Genomic DNA, 17939 nt, shown 5'->3' with positions numbered 1-17939 from the left:
GAGAGAGAGAGAGAGAGAGAGAGAGAGAGAGAGAGAGAGAGAGAGAGAGAGATCTTGTTTTTAAGTATCATGCAATACTTTTTTCTAAAACACACTGAGGTCGAGATTATGTACTTTGTACAAGCCGAGGCTAGGCATTGCTGCAAACCCCTGTACCAGTAGGTGGCGCTCTAAGAAAGAGATTACCTTTAGGCAAAGGCCAACACCTTGGGGCTTGAAAGCAAAACTGCACCCCTCGCCTGTCTCTTTTTGAAGGCAAAGGCTTTGCTCTGCCTCTCTGGAGAGGCTCAGGTTCCCTGCCCTGACTGTCCAGCTCTGCAGCATTATTCGCGCAGATTGGTACCCACAATAACATTTCTTTTAGAACTGTGGGGTAGGGAGGCGAGGCCGCACCTGTTATGTAAGACCTTAGCTTGCAGCCTCTGGTTCCCGAATCACAGAATCTATTAGCTATTTCGTCGTGTTAAATGAGGATACTGAGGCTGAAATGGAGAACCCAGACTGCCTATCTCCTTGCTTCAGGTTGCGTGCCTCCCAGCATCTGGGTATGATGTTAAGGCCTTATGGAGGAGGAAATGATGGAAGCCGTGTGTGGATACAGAACTGCCTGCCTTGAAATGGACTGTTTTCCTCTGCTTTTCTTTTTCCTCTGCTCTTCTATTCATGTCCTCCTAGAAGAACAGATGACAAATGTTAGCTAGTGAGTCTGTCTTAGGTTTCATTTCTGCCAGACAAACTGCCATTTCCCTGATCAGCCACACTTGCCTGTATATAAACCCTGTATCGTGGATTCCCGTGTGCTTGGAAGCACTCCAGGGGGGGAAGGGCATGGAAATGAACAAAGTAGATACTGGCTCTTATAAAGGAAGGAGAAAATGAAAGCCAAGCATTTAGCACGTGAATGATGATTACCAGGGAGAAAAACCAACAGCAGCAAAGCAAAGAGAGAGGTACAGTGTTCAGAACCGCAGCAACTGGGCCAGGGAGCGGCTCATTGAGGGGGCCACCTAGTGATGAGGAAACTCTGAATTTAGAAACAGTAGGGAGACTACTAGGTAATTTCTACTTGTGTGTGTACACATGCACGCATGTGTGCATGAGTGTGTGCACATGCTCGTATGAGTGTGTATGTGTGCGCACGTATGTGAGTATATGTGTGCATGTGTGCCTGTGTGTGCACATGTTTGTCCCCACCTGCACCAATGCTTCTGCCGAGGGAGGTTGATGTGAAGCATGTCATGCTTCAGACTCTTTCATTCTGCCTGGATGTCAGCCATCAAGTCCCAAATGTTTCTGTCTCTCCCTTCCTGGGGAGACCCATCCGTCCCCTTTCCATGACTTTATATCCATCCTCTGTGGTTGTATGAACTGTCACTTGCTTATGGAAGACTTAATAGCTAACACTTACATATAACCGACTACATACCATATTTATCTTCCTGGGTCTGAGTTACCTCACTCAGGACGATAATTTTCTAGTTCAATCCAATTACCTGTGAATTTCAAGATTTCGTTTTTTTTTTTAATGGCTGAGTAATACTCCATTATGTAAATTTACCACATTTTCTTTATCCATTCTTCTGTTGAGGGGCATCTGCGCCGTTTCCCAATTTTTGGCTATGATAAATAGAGCAGCAATAAATATGGTTGAACCTTTGTCTCTGTTGTTGTATGAAGCATCCTTTGGGTATATGCCCAAGAGTGACAAGCATGAGGTAGATCTATTCCCAACTTCCTGAAAACTGCCAACTTCATACTTCCACCATCAACGAATGGATTTCTTCCACAACCTTGACAACATAAGCTGTCATATGCTTTATTATTGATGGCCATGTTGACTAGTGTAAGATGAGATCCCAAGGTAGTTTGTTTTAGCACTTCTCTGATTACTAAGGATGTTGAATATTTCTTTAAGGGATTCCCAGTCATTCGAATTTTCTCTTTTGAGAATCCTCTGTTTAGATCTATACCCCATTTCTAAACTGGACTGTTTGCTTCCTTAATGTCCATTTTTAAAATTCTTTATATATTTTAGATATTAGTCCTCAATCATCTGCTTTGTCCAAATGATGGAGTCTTTGCCACACAGAAACTCCATAGACTTATTTTGAAGCTCAAATCCGTGATAAGGTATATGGAAAGGATCCAGTTCTTTTCAGTGTGATACCATTCTGAAGTTTTATTAACCTCATTTGATGCTTCCAACTATGCTATGTCATATTTCCCTTCCCCCTGGGAAGGGCTCCTTCAGTGACTTCTTGGGCAGATTTAATAACTTTCTAGTTGCCTAGGTGATGTGAATACTCTTATTTCAGAGTGTACATGGACAGTTCCTTTCCATGACCCCATTGTCAGACTTGATTGACAGTTCTGTTCTTGGTCCCACACAGATGACTTTCTTTGTAGCCCCAGTGAGGTTGGAGTGGAGGGCCAGAGGTGACCCTGAGACAACCTATTTTTCATCCCAGGGATCCTGGGCACATGCCTCATCTCTTCCCTTCGGCTTAGATTGATAGTGGCAGTCTCCTTGCAAGTGCCTTGCCTGTCTTTTCTATGTGGATGGCTACTCTGAGTTTTCATCTTTTAGGACCACACCCCCTGGTTAACATCCCTTAACCTGGCCTAGATGCCCTTAGAGCACCTGCTCAAGTATTTATGTTTATGTTGGTACTGCTTGAAACCTCAGCATTTTCCAAAGTCTTGTGTACCACTCTAGAGCCTCAGAGGACTGGGATAAGTGGAGGCTTGTTCTATCGTCTTCCTAGTCATATCATAGTGTACGGTGGGCAGTTTGTCTTCCTGCGGTTCTTCTACCAAGATGCTTCCCTTTAGTTATAGTAAGTAAACAGTGTCCTTTTACCAAAGACCCTGAAATCTAAGGCCACACCCACCAAGCATCCTTTATTCCCCTCAGAATAGAGAGAGAAACAGAAAGGTTGATGTGCCATTTCTAGGTTTCTAGAACATTCTTCAAGAGGTCTTACCACATTATGCTTGCCTTGAGAGCAAAACGGAGTATTAGAGATTAAAAAAATAAATCCAAGTTATTAGAGAAGGGGCTACCCTTCTTGTTGAGACAAGATAACAAGAATGTCACCGTCAGGGTGGTGGTTTAAGTAGCAGAGGTTTAAATTTCACAGCTCTGGAAGTTAAAAGTTTGAGGTTAGTGTCCCAGCATGTGTGTGGGTCCAGTGAGGACCATCCTTCTGGCTTACAGAGCGCTACCTTCTTAAGGTGTTTGGATCTCTCCCTCTTTTTGTGAAGATATGAATCCCATCAATAGGACCTTATCTTCATGGTATCTTTAAACCTTTAACACCACTACATTGGAAGTTAGGGCTTGAACATAGGGCTTTGGGGGAACACTGTTCATTCAGTCTGTGTCACTTAATGTTACAAAAGGGTTCCTGGCATATAGAAAGTGATGTTTTCTTACCAATATACTGAACTACAATAATACTTTTTCACCCTTACAATAATATACTTTTCATGGCATATATCTGATGTGAGGAGTGACCAGTTATAGATGAGGTATATGTGCTGCCTAGGGCCCATTCAGAAATCCCTGCATGGGTGCCAATGAGCTCAATGTCTAGTAGCTGCTGGAAAATTCCTTGAACTTAAAATTTGGGCTGTCCAATATTTTTTTGGCTTTTAGTTTTGGACCTCAGCTTCCGGAAAACAACCCAAGCAACAACGTCAACTTGGAGTCTAGTTGCATGTTAGAAAGCGCTTTCTTTCTATTACAAATTCATATTTTCACGCTTCTGCAGTGGCTAGGCAACGAGAAATAGCACAGTGAAGATGAAAAGTTTTATAATCCTGGATTATGGAAATAAACTACAAAACAAATACACAATCTAGTGAGAGGTAGGGAACCTGGGAAATCATAGCTTCGACTGAGTGCTCTGGGAAGCCATCGCTGAAGAGGTGAGGTCTGAGTAATGACGAAGAAGGCAATATGGTGTAGGGGCAGAGAGCTCAGGAAGGCACACGTGAGTGTGTTGGCTTTCAGGAGGAACAGCAGATCTATGTGGTCAGAGTTCAGGGAGACAGGAAGTGAGGTCGTGGATGTGTTCAGGGTTTAAAGGCTATCTCAACAAGGGATTTTGTTTTAACATACAAAGTATGATAGCTATTCTTGATTGTCACCTTGACTATATCTGGAGTGAGCTCTAGTCCAGGAATGGAGAGCACATCTGTGAGAGATTTTCTGCTTGGCTTGAATTGGGTAGTCCACTTCTAGTGTGGACCTTTATGGTAGGAAGACACATACCTTTGATCTGGATCTCGAGGTGGAAAGACACACGCCTTTAATATGGTCCATACCTTCTGCTGGGAGTCTATGGAAGGGTATGGAAGAAGGAAGGTTTTGTTTTTCACCTGTTTTCCCTCACCTTGCTAGCATGTCCATCTCGTCACTGGCATTGGAGACTGCTTCTTTGGGATTCCAGCAGATGCAGAAGAGCAGCTGAGACATCAGGTCTTATGAGACTGAGTGCCTACTGGAACCTCGGGCTTTCCATTCACAGCAGCAAACCATTGTTGGATTAGCTGGACTGCACTGCAACCTTTTATTCCAATGAATCCTCTGTGTGTGTGTGTGTGTGTGTGTGTGTGTGTGTGTATGTGTTCATTCTGTAAGTCCTGTGACTCTAGAGACCTGACTAATACATAAATAAAGTCCACTGTAACTTTTTAAGGCATATAGGAGTTTCACTGACTAGCTTATCATATAGAAGGTCTCCCTCCATAAATAAGAACTGACTGTGAAGAGATATGATGTATTGAATGGTGGCCTAAAAAGGTTTGCCTGCATTCTAATCTCTAGAAGCTGTAAATGTGAACTTAGTTTCCAAGAAGCTTCTTTGCAGACGTAGATAAGAAATTCAAAATGAGATAACTCTGGATTAACGGATGGCTGCCAAATCCAGGGAAAAGTGTTCTTATAAAAGTCAGAAGAGGTGGCACATGGGGGAGAAGTCACTGAGAAGGTGAAGGCAGAGACTGGCATGGTGCTGTCACAGTTTAGGGATGCTTGGAATCTCTAGATCTGATGATTAGTGTTTGTCAGCTTATCACAAACCAGAGAGTCATCTAGGAACAGTGGAAGAATTTGCTTCAATAAATTGGCCTGTGGGCATGTCTGTGGGACACTATTACAGTTAATGGTGACATAGGATAGCCAACCCCATTGTGTGTCGTGCCAGTCCTGGGCAGGAGCCCTGGATCTTTCTCAGATCCCAACTTTAAGTTCCTGCCTCAGTTTCTCTCAATGACAAACTGAAAACTATAGGGTGAAGTAAACCCTTTCTTCCTGAGTTGTTTTTGGTCCTGGTGTTTATCATAGTGATAAAAAGCAAATCAAACCAGGAAATTAGATGATAACAGAATCAGGGAAGGGCTCTAGATTAGTGAAGGCCTCCAGAAACAGGACAAATAGGTGTGTGTGTTTGTGTGTGTCCAAGAACCTATATACACCTATAGCAATGGTTCTTAACATTACTAATGCTGCAACCCTTTATTACAGTTCTTCATGTTGTGGTGACCCCCCCAACCATAAATTATTTCATTGCAACTTCATAAGTGTAATTTTGCTATTGCTATGAATTGTAATGTAAATATCTGATTTACAGGATATCAGAACATATGACCTCCAAAGGTGTTGTGACTCCTAGGATGAGATCCACTGAAGTATAGGGACTTGCCAAAGCCTTCAAATGTCACCTCCTATTAGCCAGTGTTGGATCATCTGAGTCACATGGTCCAAGTGGCAGGGCAACTCACCAGTTGACTGGACTTGTTTCAGAACCTTCTTGCTTCCTATTGTTCAGGTTACTCAGTTAATGTGCAGGAGAAACGAGTCGCCAGTGGGCAGAAGCACCTTTGCTTGAAGTTCATCAATCTCATTTTCATCTTATCCCAAATCATTTCAGGTCCTTCGGGGTGGAACAGCTGGGTAGAAAGTGACAGAGGCAATGGAGGTGGTCAACCAGCCAAAGAGAAAACTCAGGAGAATGCTGGGAAACTTGAAAAACCAAAGGTTGTGCTCTGGGGGTTGCTGCTGATAACTCTGGTACCCCTGAGAGGTTCCGATGTAGGTAGGGATGGCAACATAGTACCATTGTATTCTGCTGCCATGGGACTTAATGTAACAAACACACAGTAACAAACACCTGAGATGGCTGTACACTGAAAAAAGTTCATCTTAGCTAGATGTCTTGAAGGTTGAAGTTTATGTCATTGCGTCCATTTGCTTTTTGGTCTCTGATAAGGGAACACATCACAGTGGAAGTCCACAATGGGGCAAGACCGCTTACCTTGTGGCCAGGAAACAGAGAGAAAGGGGGTAGGGCCCTGTAATCTTCAAGGGCATCATCAATGACCCAAAGACCTTCCACTAGGCCCCATGCCTTGGAGTTTCTATAACCACCTTGTAACAGCAGGCTAAAGACAGGACAGTCTTTAACACACAGGAGCTTTTTTTCCCTCATTCTTGTCTGGAACATTTTATGGTACCTGAAGCTGAGCACCCTCTTTGACATGGTCCGTGAAAGTTTAAGAGTGAAGATAAAAATCCAACACATTAAAGCTGGCAGGACACTAGCAGCAGCACTTCAATGGCCCTTACATCCCCACTGCACTGTTCCGGCAGTTCACATAAATTAATTCTTGCAAGAGACTTAGGAGAGAGGGGGCTGCTATTTCCATCCACTTTACTGATAAGAAATTGAAGAACTGGAGAGATATTGAGTGCCTTTCTCAATGTCAGACAACTAATGAGTAGCAGGGCCAAGACATAAGGATAATATTTGATAAGAGCTTCTAAGTGATACTCAAGGAACCTGGGGCGGGCATCCCTGCACGGAGAGCTGCGTCATACTGCCTGTCTAGATCAATGGATCCGTGCTGAGCCCTTGTGTTGTTTTGAGGAGTTGCATCTTTTCTAGACTACCCCCCTTCATCCCTCTATGTATGAAAAATGTACCACTCTTTGGTTGGATTTATTACACAAGAAAAACCAACCTCTATTTGTTTGAGTCTCTTTTATTTAGGTTTTCTACCAAATGCAGCTGAGTCTAGTATGATGCCCAAGTTATAGCATGGCTGATACCCAAAACTTTTATGTGGCTATGTAGTATATCATATCTTTCCCTTGTTAAAGTGTTAGCACTTCAGGAATAGGGGCTGCAGCAGTTCTGTTCCATATTGTATATTAGCACAGTGCCTGGTACATAGTGAATGCTGTCTTGGTTAGTCTTTTCATTGCTATGAAGAGACACCATGACCAAGGCAACTCTTTTTTTTGTTTTTGTTTTTGTTTGTTTGGGTTTTTTTTTTTTTTTTTTTTTTTTTTTTGGAGACAGGGTTTCTCTGTGTAGCCCTGGTTGTCCTGGAACTCATCAAGGGAACTCTTATATAGGAAACATTTCATCGGGGCTGGCTTTCAGTTCCAGCTCGGCAGCATGCAAACAAACAGGGTGCTGGAGGAGCTGAGAGTTCTACATCTTTTTTTTTTTTTTTTAAAATATTTATTTATTTATTATATGTAAGTACACTGTAGCTGTCTTCAGACACTCCAGAAGAGGGAGTCAGATCTTGTTACGGATGGTTATGAGCCACCATGTGGTTGCTGGGATTTGAACTCTGGACCTTCGGAAGAGCAGTCGGGTGCTCTTACCCACTGAGCCATCTCACCAGCCCCGAGAGTTCTACATCTTGATCCAAAGGCAGGTAGAAGGAGTCTGTCTTCTACAGGCAGCCAGGAGGAGGGTCTCTCTTCCACACTGAGAGGAGCTGGAACACTAGATGATGTCAAAGACTGCCTACACTGTGACACACCTCCTCCAACTAGGCCACACCTCCTAATAGTGCCACTTTTCCTAGGCCAAGCATATGCAAACTACCGCAAATGCTCACCAAAGGTTTGGAATCCATGAATAAGTTATACATGATTAGTTGACAGTTTTACTGACTGTGATGAATGTTGTCCCTTGATCATGTTTTTTAAAGATTTATTTATTTATTATATGTAAGTACACTGTAGCTGTCTTTAGATACTTTTTCTTCTTACTCTGGCCCCACTTGCCCTAGCCCTGGTCGATCTAACGGCCCAAAGATTGATTGATTGGTTGATTGATTATATGTAAGTACTCTATAGCTGTCTTCAGACACCCCAGAAGAGAGCATCAGATCTCATTATGGATGGTTGTGAGCCACCATGTGGTTGCTGGGATTTGAACTCAGGACCTTTGGAAGAGCCGTCAGTGCTCTTAACCACTGAGCCATCTCTCCAGCCACCTCCACCCCCATTTTTTAAAAAAGGACATTTGCATCTCTGTGCATTGGCTGGCAAGGAGAAAGAACAGGAGTGCTTCGTGGTCATGTCAGTGTAACCTGGCATGAAAATGACACTTAGAATAACTCACCAAGCCAAGAGCTGCCGAGAGGTAAATATAGTTCTGAAGCCTTGTTCTTGTGTCCCATTTAGTTTTGTCTTCAGCCACCATTTCCTTCCTTTCTTTTAATTCAACAATCCTCCTATGTCACTTTATCATTTTGATTTATGTATCTCATATATACTCTTCTCTTTTGCCTTGTCCCTCCTGATTTCCCTGGACATTGTGCATGGTCCTCTGTGCTCTGATGCAGTGATGTCTCTCAGGTCGACAGGGCTGTTTGCTGTCCTGGAATGTACCCTGCCTGTGCCCTTCACACACTCATTTCAATTTCCTGCTGCGATTTATCCAGCAATCAGAGCTACCATCCAAAATTGGCTCTGTGGAAAGGCTTAATAACCCCATGTTAGCTCTTTAGGGATCACTCCTGACAATGATCCGGGAAACTCCAGCCTCTTTTGCTGATCCCTAACTAGGGCCAGCTTTGCCGCACGAGCCATTTTGTTTCCCACCAACCAAACTGAGCCATTACTTCCTGCAGTAATGAATGTGCAATATGTGGAAGGAGACATGGCCCTCTCTGTCTCTGTCTCTGTCTGTCGCTGTCTGTCTCTGTCTGTCTTTCTGTCTGTCTGTCTGCGTATGTGCGAGGGAGGTTCAGTATCCTGGCTGTGATATTCTCATGCTTTCTTCCCATGATGCTGCAGAGAAAGTGATGGAAATATGTGAGCTGGGGCTAAGGGTCAGCTATAAATATCTCTGGGTCTCGGTTTCTCAGTACCCAGGTAGGTGAAGTTGGTGAACCCCAAGATGTCATCCTGCTCTAGAATTTATGATCTTATAGACATGCCATGACAGGATACCTTTGAGAAATCAATACAGAGACAACCCACCAAGAGAAAAGTCTTAGACTTATCCTACAAACATTTACTATAAGGCTAATCCAATTGAATCTCAGACATCAGACAGGCACATATGCATGGTATGGGTCAAACAATAGATAACAAACATGAAGAATTCAGGAGCAAAGGAGTCAAGGTTGCTTGGTCACTTGGGCAAAGAACAGAGGGAGGGGGCTGGAGAAATGGCTCAGTGGCGTAGAACACGTATTGTCCTTGCAGAGGACCTGGGCTCAGTTCCCAGCCCCTATGTGGCTGCTCACAACTGCTTGTAACTTCATTTTGGGGGATCAAACACCCCCATTTGACCTCCGAGGGCTCCTGTAGGCATATGGCACACATACATGTACTCAGGCAAAATCAACGAACAAACACTTTTCAAAAACACACAAAGGAAGCTTCTAAGAGGCGTGCTGTCAGGGCTCTCTTGTCTCTTGACCCCGTCCTGTCTGCTTTCATTCTCCAGCAAGTATATGCTTTGTGTCTGTCCTTTACAGAATCTTGTTCGTTTTTGTTGTGTTCAAATCTATTTTTGTAGGAAATTTGTAAGATGCTAAATGTAACAAAGATTGAATTCCCAGAACTGGGAAGGATTCTGCTTGCCAGCGACCTTTGTGTTTGATGGCCACTCTTTCTTTCAAGAGTCCTCAGCCCTCTGGCCCAATCCCAGCAGACTGTGGACTTGCCACACCTTCACAGTCCCATGAGCTAGTTCTTTAACATGCATTCTCTTTATCCCCTAGTCCCACACTTGTTGATTCTTTGTCTGTGGAAAACTCTGACTAATGCAACTTTTGGTCATGAGTCTTGTCCACAGACAGCACCTAAGCAGATAGAAAATTCCAAGCTAGAGTCATCCGGGAAGAGGAAACCTTCACTGAGAAAGAGTCCCCATCAGACTGGCCTGTGGGCAAATCTGTGGGGAATTCTCATCATTAGTGATGGATGTGGGAGGACCCAGTTCTCTGTGGCCAGGGCCATCTGTGGACTGGTGGTCTTAGATAAGAAGGCAGGCTGAGCAAGCCATGGAGAGAAAGTCTGTAGATAGCATTCCGCCATGGCTCCTGTTCACTTGAGTTTCTGCCCTGACTTCCTTGGACGATGGACTTCGATGTGGAAGCATAAGCTGAGATAAACTTATTTCTCCCCTAGTTGCTTTTGATCGTGGTATTTTATCACAGAAATAGAAACCCTAACTAAGACAGAAACCAACCCCCTGTCCCCTAGCCCTGAAGGCAGGTCAGCCAGTAGAACACTACTCTGGCAAAGAATTCCAAGGCTTCACCCTTGCTGTCTTATATGGTCACACCAGCTGCCTCCAGCCTCTGTACGTAGCTGTGCAGGAGACATCAGGCTGCAATTCTGCTCTCACGTGACAGATAACCTTGGGCTAGAAGAGGATCAGGAAGCCAGCTCCCCTCCCCTTCTCCCAAGTCCTAGAATTATCGGTGTTACTTCAGGTGTAGTCCTAAAGAGCCAGAATTGTTAGCTGTGCCTTAAGTCATTCACAGCTGGCCTAGATCCCAGATGGTACTGTATGGTCTCATGAGGGTCATGTGATGACATCAGGTACTACATATGTCACTCTAGCATGTGCACATGCAGCAGATCCATTTGGCCAAGGGGAAAGATGCTCTAGGCTATATTGCCTTCTGGTCATAAGGCTATAAACACTGTAGAGTGTCCTGTTTTCACTCCTGTATTCTATCTTACTTCTTCACAAGGTCCTTGTATATTGCACCCATTGTCTTATGGTCATAGAGGCTGTGTTTAGTCTTCCTGAGTTCTCTCCCTTCTGTGACGTGCCTGATGCCTCCTTCTGATCAAAGTTGCTCACTCCACATTGCAAGAAAGCCAGACATCTGTCATCTTACCATCTTGGGGTAGCTGCTATTCAGATATGGTCTTGAGCAACCAAGTGAATTATTGTGTTAATTAGACTGGGGAAAAATGGAGAAAGAGTGCATTTTAAGGATAAATAGTGGGACGCAGGGGAAATTAAAAAATCCAGGCTGTCTTTGAGATGCTTATTGGACAGCCAGATGCAGAAACAGAGTAAGCAGTTTGATGTGGGAGTCGGGGGGAAACCCACATGGGGAAATGGAACTTTGAAAATTATCAGGACATTGATGTGTCTAAAGCTCTGGGCAAGATGACATCACTAAGGAGTATAAAAAGAAAAGACCAAAGGCCAGAGGACTGAGTTCTGGGGTAGGGCAATATCTACAGGTAGGGAAGATGGCAGGGAAACAGGATTAAGAAGTGAAAGGATGGGGTAGGGGCAGGGTGGAGGTGGGATGGAGAGTGTGGTGGGGGCTGGGTTGGGGCAGGATTGGAAGGGTAGGAGACCAGGAAATAGAAGAGTTTTAGGAGTCAGGTAAGGAAAATGTCAACAGCACAGAGGCCCTCGTCAAATGCTGCAGGTCTTGGTCAACAGAGTGGGCAACACAGAAGTCCTTAGTGGCTTTGCAAAGACCAATTATGGTAAATTCCAGAAAAAAAAAACAGAGTGAAAAAACAGAGAACAGGGTGCTGCGATAGCCCTGGGGCTAACTGTATTTGATGTTAATTCTTTTCTTCTGTAAGGAGCTCTGAACAAGGAATGAGTCAGAACTCAGGTGACTTCCTGTAAACCTTCTTTCCACCTTAATTTATAAATAAAGGCTAGAGCTGGTGGTGATTGGGTGAAAAAAGAGGGGAAGGTGGAGCTGAAGGTTTTGGGAGAGAAAGAGAGAGAGGATGCAGAGGAGGAGGTGGAAGGAAAGTGGAGCAAAAGCACGTGGCCTTGTGAAACCGAAAGTTCTAAGGGGGTCTCTTATATGGGGAAGATGGTAGTGTAGTGGTAGATCTGCACAATATAGGTGCACAGCATGTATTCATATTAACTGAGTTGTGTTTTCATTGTCTGGGCTTATTTGGGTTGGAGATTTACTGCAACAGCATTGAACTTAGATGAATCTTTTTAGGAGTTCAATTAGAAACGCAGAGAGAACATGGCGGATTCATGGTCTCAGCAGGAGATTCCAACAGCATGTTTGCTGTGGCTGTTGCTGACAGTCACGACTCTGCAATCTCCTGGTAGGGTTATGTAGCCAGTCCTGTATTAGATGATGTTCCCACCTGTGCTACAATGAACATCTGCACTGTTTCAGGTGCACCCAAGAAGCCCCACTTGAAAAATAGCTATTCATGTCTGTCCTAGTAAGTGAAGATTGATCAAGGGTGTTAGAGGCTTGCATTTGGGTCCAGTCGGGTAGGACTCAGACATCTTTTTTTCATGGTGGCCAGGGAACTATGACGGGAAAGAGAATCCAAGTTAAGCCATGGGGTTGAGAATTTGTACAAAGGTGAGTGTAGGTAGAATTGGTTTGGGAGTGAACTTCAAAGGTAGATTCAACAGAACGCTATGACATTCTTACCTACCAATCATGCTTTGCCTTTCTATTCATTTCTTAGGCCACATGCAAGTAAAATCATTGGACCAGGAAATATGAACACCCTGAAGGCTCCTGACATGCTGTGGGTGACTCTTTATTTCTACCTAATAAATATGGGGTATCACCCCACAAATTCTAAGGGATTACTACTAGAAAACATTTTTAGTGTTTGCAAAGTAGCAAACCATTTCTCTTCGTGGCTTTAACTTTGCTTTGCAAGTTATCAGAGAGTTTGAATCTAAGTAAAAATGAGCACCGACCCATGTATGCTTTAAAAGTCCATTTACTGGGCTAGCTTAATGAGGTGGAGCTAGGGCTCTGCCCCCTCGGGGAGTCAGAGGGCAGCAGTCTCAGGGACACTGCCCTTTTTAGAGGTTGAGAGATCGGGAAAAGAGATTCAGCAAGGAGAAGCCAGGGGCTTTCTTGGGAGTCTGTCCTGCCGTTCCAGTCTCAGTGTGGGATTTCTTGAGTGTCCTCCATTCTCTTCAGTGACTTTGCAATGAGAGGAGAGTGAACGCATCCCGAGCCGGAGAGGGGCAGCTGAGGGAGGAAACACCGGCCTTCCTCTTTTCCTCTCTCCAAGTTGTTGCTCAGATGTCACTATGATCCATGGCTCTACTTTCCCATGCAGGCACCTCCAGCCCCAGCCCCTCGATGCTTAAAGCACACTCACTGTTTCCAGGCGATCCGCTGCGAAGATTGAATTCCTCAGGAGTGAAAAATAGACCTTTGTTTCCAGGGTGGTAAAGGAGGAGGGAAGGCAAAATTTCACCTCAAAAGTTTCCAAGTCTCAGGTGTGGATTATGTAGCAGCACTCTGTCGGTCGTCGCTCTTCCCCCAGAATCAGGATGAGGGCCTGCCTTTGTTATGATGCCATGATTCTGAATCCTTAATTGTATTTGGGAATGCCATGTGATCTTTCTATTTGCCAGCTTGTAAAATAATGACACTAGTGAGTGACACAGTCTTTTGGGTAACCTTAATGTCCAAAGAATGGATTTATATAATGTTTGCTTTTAACAGGAATATATCTTTGGAGATCCAAGATGTACTTATTGGCGTTCTTTGTGTTTTAGTTTTCTAGTGGGTTAAAAATAAAGTGTAGGGACTGGGGAGATAGCTCAGTGGGTAGGAGCCCTAAAACCCACATCAAAACCCGGACAAAGCTGCTTATACCTGAAATCCAACTCCAGGTTGCGCAGACAGACAGCTCCGTGGGAGCTCCTTGGCGAGCCAGTTTGCTCTGCACGGCAAGCCTCTGGTTTAGTGAGAGACCCTGCGTTAAAAGACTAGAGCAAAGAGTGATAGAGGGAGACACTGAGCATCCTCTTCTGGCCTCCTCCTGTTCACTAGTGCCAGCATACCCACGTGCATGTGAAACACACACACACACACACACACACACACACACACACCCCGCTCCTCCCCACTCACAACACCACAAACACACATGTACACAGACACACACATGCACACATATACACTTCACAACACCACAAACACCCACACATACAGACACACATGAACATACATACATGCACACACATACTTCACACCACCACACACACACACAACACACACACACACACACATGCACACACATACACATACATACACAGGTACACATGGACACACATATGTATGCACACACATACTTCACACCACCAAAAACATATACATACATATGCACACACAGACACACATAGACATACATACAAACTTCACACCACCACAAACATACACACATGTACACACGCATGCACAGACATATGCATACACACATAGACACACACACACACACACACACACAAGTAAAGAGTTTTGTAAAAATTTAGAAAAAACATGTCTCCCTTCACTATTTCCCAGATCTGGTGTGAAGCAAACCTGAGTTCATGTTCTAGGTATCTCAAGGCATTTGCACACAGACAAGTTCATGAACCTTTTGTAATTTCAGTTTACTCTTCAATAAAACGGGGCTATGCAATGTATCTGCCTTATGAAGTTGTTAAATGTTACACATGTAAAATGCTAGGCACGTGGTTACTGCTTGCTATAGATGACTTGTCAAATAACAACTGTCATTAGTGAGCTGTGGTTTCAGTTTCAAGTCTCTGGCTTACTCAGTCCTCTCTGTGCCTTCCTCCATGGGGATCAGGTCAATGCCACCTAACAGCACAGCAGTACCACCCGGGGAAATGATATAAGTTAAGTGTGGTGATTGGCTTGGAGGGCATAAACAGTTACACACTGGCTCTTCACGTGGATCAACCTTAGGGCAAATGATGAAGCTGGTGTACGTCCCTCCCCGACTGATGCTGATGCTGGACTCTACATCCTATCAGGAGTTGCCCATCTCTGTGACCCTTTTGTCCCCAGACTTGGTCCATATCATGTTACGCTCTTGCCTAGAACGCAACCCAGATGGACACTGGGAGTGATTTTTAGCCCCTGTGGTAACTCTCCTCAAGGACATTTGGTATTTAAAATGATGCTGGGCAGTGGTGGCACACACCTTTAATCCTAGCACTTGGGAGGCAGAGGCAGGCAGGTGGATTTTTGAGTTCGAGACCAGCCTGGTCTACAGAGTGAGTTCTAGGAGAGACAGCCAGGGCTACACAGAGAAACCCTGTCTCGGAAAACAAAACAAAACAAAACAAAACAAAAGATTGTAAACAGTGCAGTAAGTAAGTCATTGTAGGGACGATCCCAGGAATTTTAGTCATCAACAACCCGGTAAAGGTGTTTCTCAAGTAGCTGGCTCTTTTCTGTGCTCTTGATACCACAGCACCTACATGGTTGCTCTTGAGGAGGCCAGAGCTGACCAGAATCATAACTCACAAGCAAGCGTTTAAGATAATGTTTCACTTAATATGCTAGTAGTGGGGACCTAACTCTCATCTAGGAGGGCTCTGTTCGCTCAGGTAACAGAAGCCCATAGGAGGTCAGAGCTTGGTGTGGGCGGCAAGGGCCTACAATCCTGGCACCAGGGAGGTGGGGGCAGGAAGATCTCAAGCTTAAGGTCATCCTCAACTACACAGAAAGTTCAAGGACAGCCTAGGCTATGCAAGACCGTGTCTCAAAACAAGAACAACAGCTCAGTAGTGTGGCTCACTACTCCAGGGAAGGCATGGTATCTACCACAGCACGAGGGAGCTCCGCCATTGTTTGATTCTCAATGAAGTCCCACTGGCCTCATCTGTCTCCTGGGGCCTAGTATTACACTGTCCTTCTGGAAAGAGAAAAATCAAGAAGTCACTTTTTTTTTTTTAAATGAAGTTCTGCTGAAAACCACCCAAAGAATTTTACTTATATCCCTCTAGAAGCAAAAGAGGTTCCCAGAATAAACCAGAGTTCTGTTATTGATTTTTTTTAAAAAAGAAGAAACAGTAAAACTTTTCATACTAGTCATGTTTTCCTCCTCCTCTTCCTCCTCCTCCTCCTCCTTCTTCTTCTCTTCTTCCTCCTCTTCCTCCTCCTCCCTTTCCCCCTTCCCCCCCCCTCTCTCCTCTCTGTACCCCCTCCCCAGGACTGAACCCAAGGCCTCAGGCATGCCAGGCAAGTGCTGTGCCACTAAACCACAACCCCAGCCCACAGATGTTATTTCTTTTAAGCCAGTTACGTTGTTTGTTTATTCAGGGATAAGTAGGTAGCTGTATCCCATGTCACTTGGCAGTTGATTGTCACCAAAATTAAATGCTGTCCCCAGCCGATTAGGCTTCTTTTTATCTTCAGGATCGAAGGTCTGCATCATAGCAGATTATATGGTGTGCATATCTATATTGTAATTTTCTTCTCAAATTTCTACCCATGGCTTAATGTCTACTTCCTTCTTGGTAGTTTCGCTGCAATTTGGATTTAAAATTTACCAACCTTTTCAAGTTGTTCCTATAAGGGTTCCTAGTCTCTCACCCCCATTGTTAGAGTCAGGGTCTCCTCATCTCTCACCCCCATTGTTAGAGTCAGGGTCTCCTCATCTCTCGCCCCTGTTGTTAAAGGTTGGTTTCCCTGACCATGCTTTAGCTTTTAACACCAGCGTGTTCCTTCCACCTTGGAATCCTCTTGGTACTGTGGCGCCTGGCTCAGCTCCCTCTTCATCGTCTCCTTCTTCAGGGTGTTCTGAACCTCTTCTCTACTTTCTCCAATGTTCATTTCTTCTTTTCTTTCCTCCTCCTCCTCTTCTTCTTTCCCTTTAAAAACTTCATTTGTTTCCTTAAAGTGTTGTCTCCTGTAGCACTGTCTTGCCTCCAACTCACTGTGTAACAGAGGATGACCTTGGGCTCCCTCCCGATCCTCTTGCCTTTACTGTGGAGCGGCTGGGGCTGGCAGGCATGTATCCTCATAGAAGAGATGTCAGTCATTTCAAGGACCGTGTCTGTATTTTTATCCAAGACTTGAGTCCCTGCCTTATATATCGGGGTGCCAGAAGGCACTTCTCTGAAGATCCAAGGATTGCTAAAATAAGTTCAAAACCAAGCTTGTCATCTCTCCCCTCAAAACCACCCCATCCTCCTTTTATGTTGAGGGACTCTTTCTGCCCCAGATATACAACCAGAGAGGGAAAATCATACCCTTTCTTATCCTTATTCCCCACAACCAATGTGTCTTAAAAACTTGTTGGTCCTGGTTTCCTTCCTAGGTCTTGAATCTGTCTCCATCCTAGTTTCTCTTCCATTTTGCAGGTTCTGCCTGGTTTTGGATCCTCATGAACCTTTTTCTAAAAGTTGTGATAAAATATGCGCAACATAAAATCGTGTTACATATAGCATGGTATACATGTTAAATACTGAATGGTGTAAGCGTTGTGTAACCCTTACCAGCACCCAGGCTCAGAACTGATAGCCATGTTGTAAAGTCCCAACTAACTAACCATTAAACAACGGCCCTCCCCTCCCCTCTTCCAGCCTCTGCTTACTTACTGTCTCTCTGGGCTTGACTTTTCTAGGTATCTTATACATGTGACAGTGACATCACAGATGATGTGCGATTTCATAGTTTCATTTCATAGTTTCATTTCATCTTCAAGGCTCTTTTGTGTTGTAGCATTTGTCAGCCTTCCTTTCTCTCTCTCTTTTTTTTAAGATTTATTTATTTATTATATGTAAGTACACCATAGCTGTCTTCAGACGCTCCAGAAGAGGGAGTCAGATCTCCTTACAGATGGTTGTGAGCCACCATGTGGTTGCTGGGATTTGAACTCAGGACCT

The 17939-nt window shown here is 44.3% G+C and overlaps 1 long non-coding RNA gene across 1 annotated transcript in view; it reads right to left on the bottom strand.

The window, feature by feature from the left end:
* Window positions 1-44: 44 nt before the first annotated feature.
* LOC110326215 overlaps window positions 45-17939 on the bottom strand; it is a 44653-nt gene continuing 26758 nt past the window's right edge. Inside the window, exons 2-3 of the long non-coding RNA XR_002380778.1 lie at window positions 10584-11238; window positions 45-671 (exon numbers count right to left, since the gene is read on the bottom strand). This is a non-coding gene — a long non-coding RNA (uncharacterized LOC110326215). The remainder of the gene's footprint in view (window positions 672-10583; window positions 11239-17939) is intronic.

This window comes from Mus pahari, chromosome 9 (genome assembly GCF_900095145.1).
Source record: "Mus pahari chromosome 9, PAHARI_EIJ_v1.1, whole genome shotgun sequence".
Taxonomy (NCBI): domain Eukaryota; kingdom Metazoa; phylum Chordata; class Mammalia; order Rodentia; family Muridae; genus Mus; species Mus pahari.
This window is presented reverse-complemented; position numbering and strand designations above follow the sequence as displayed.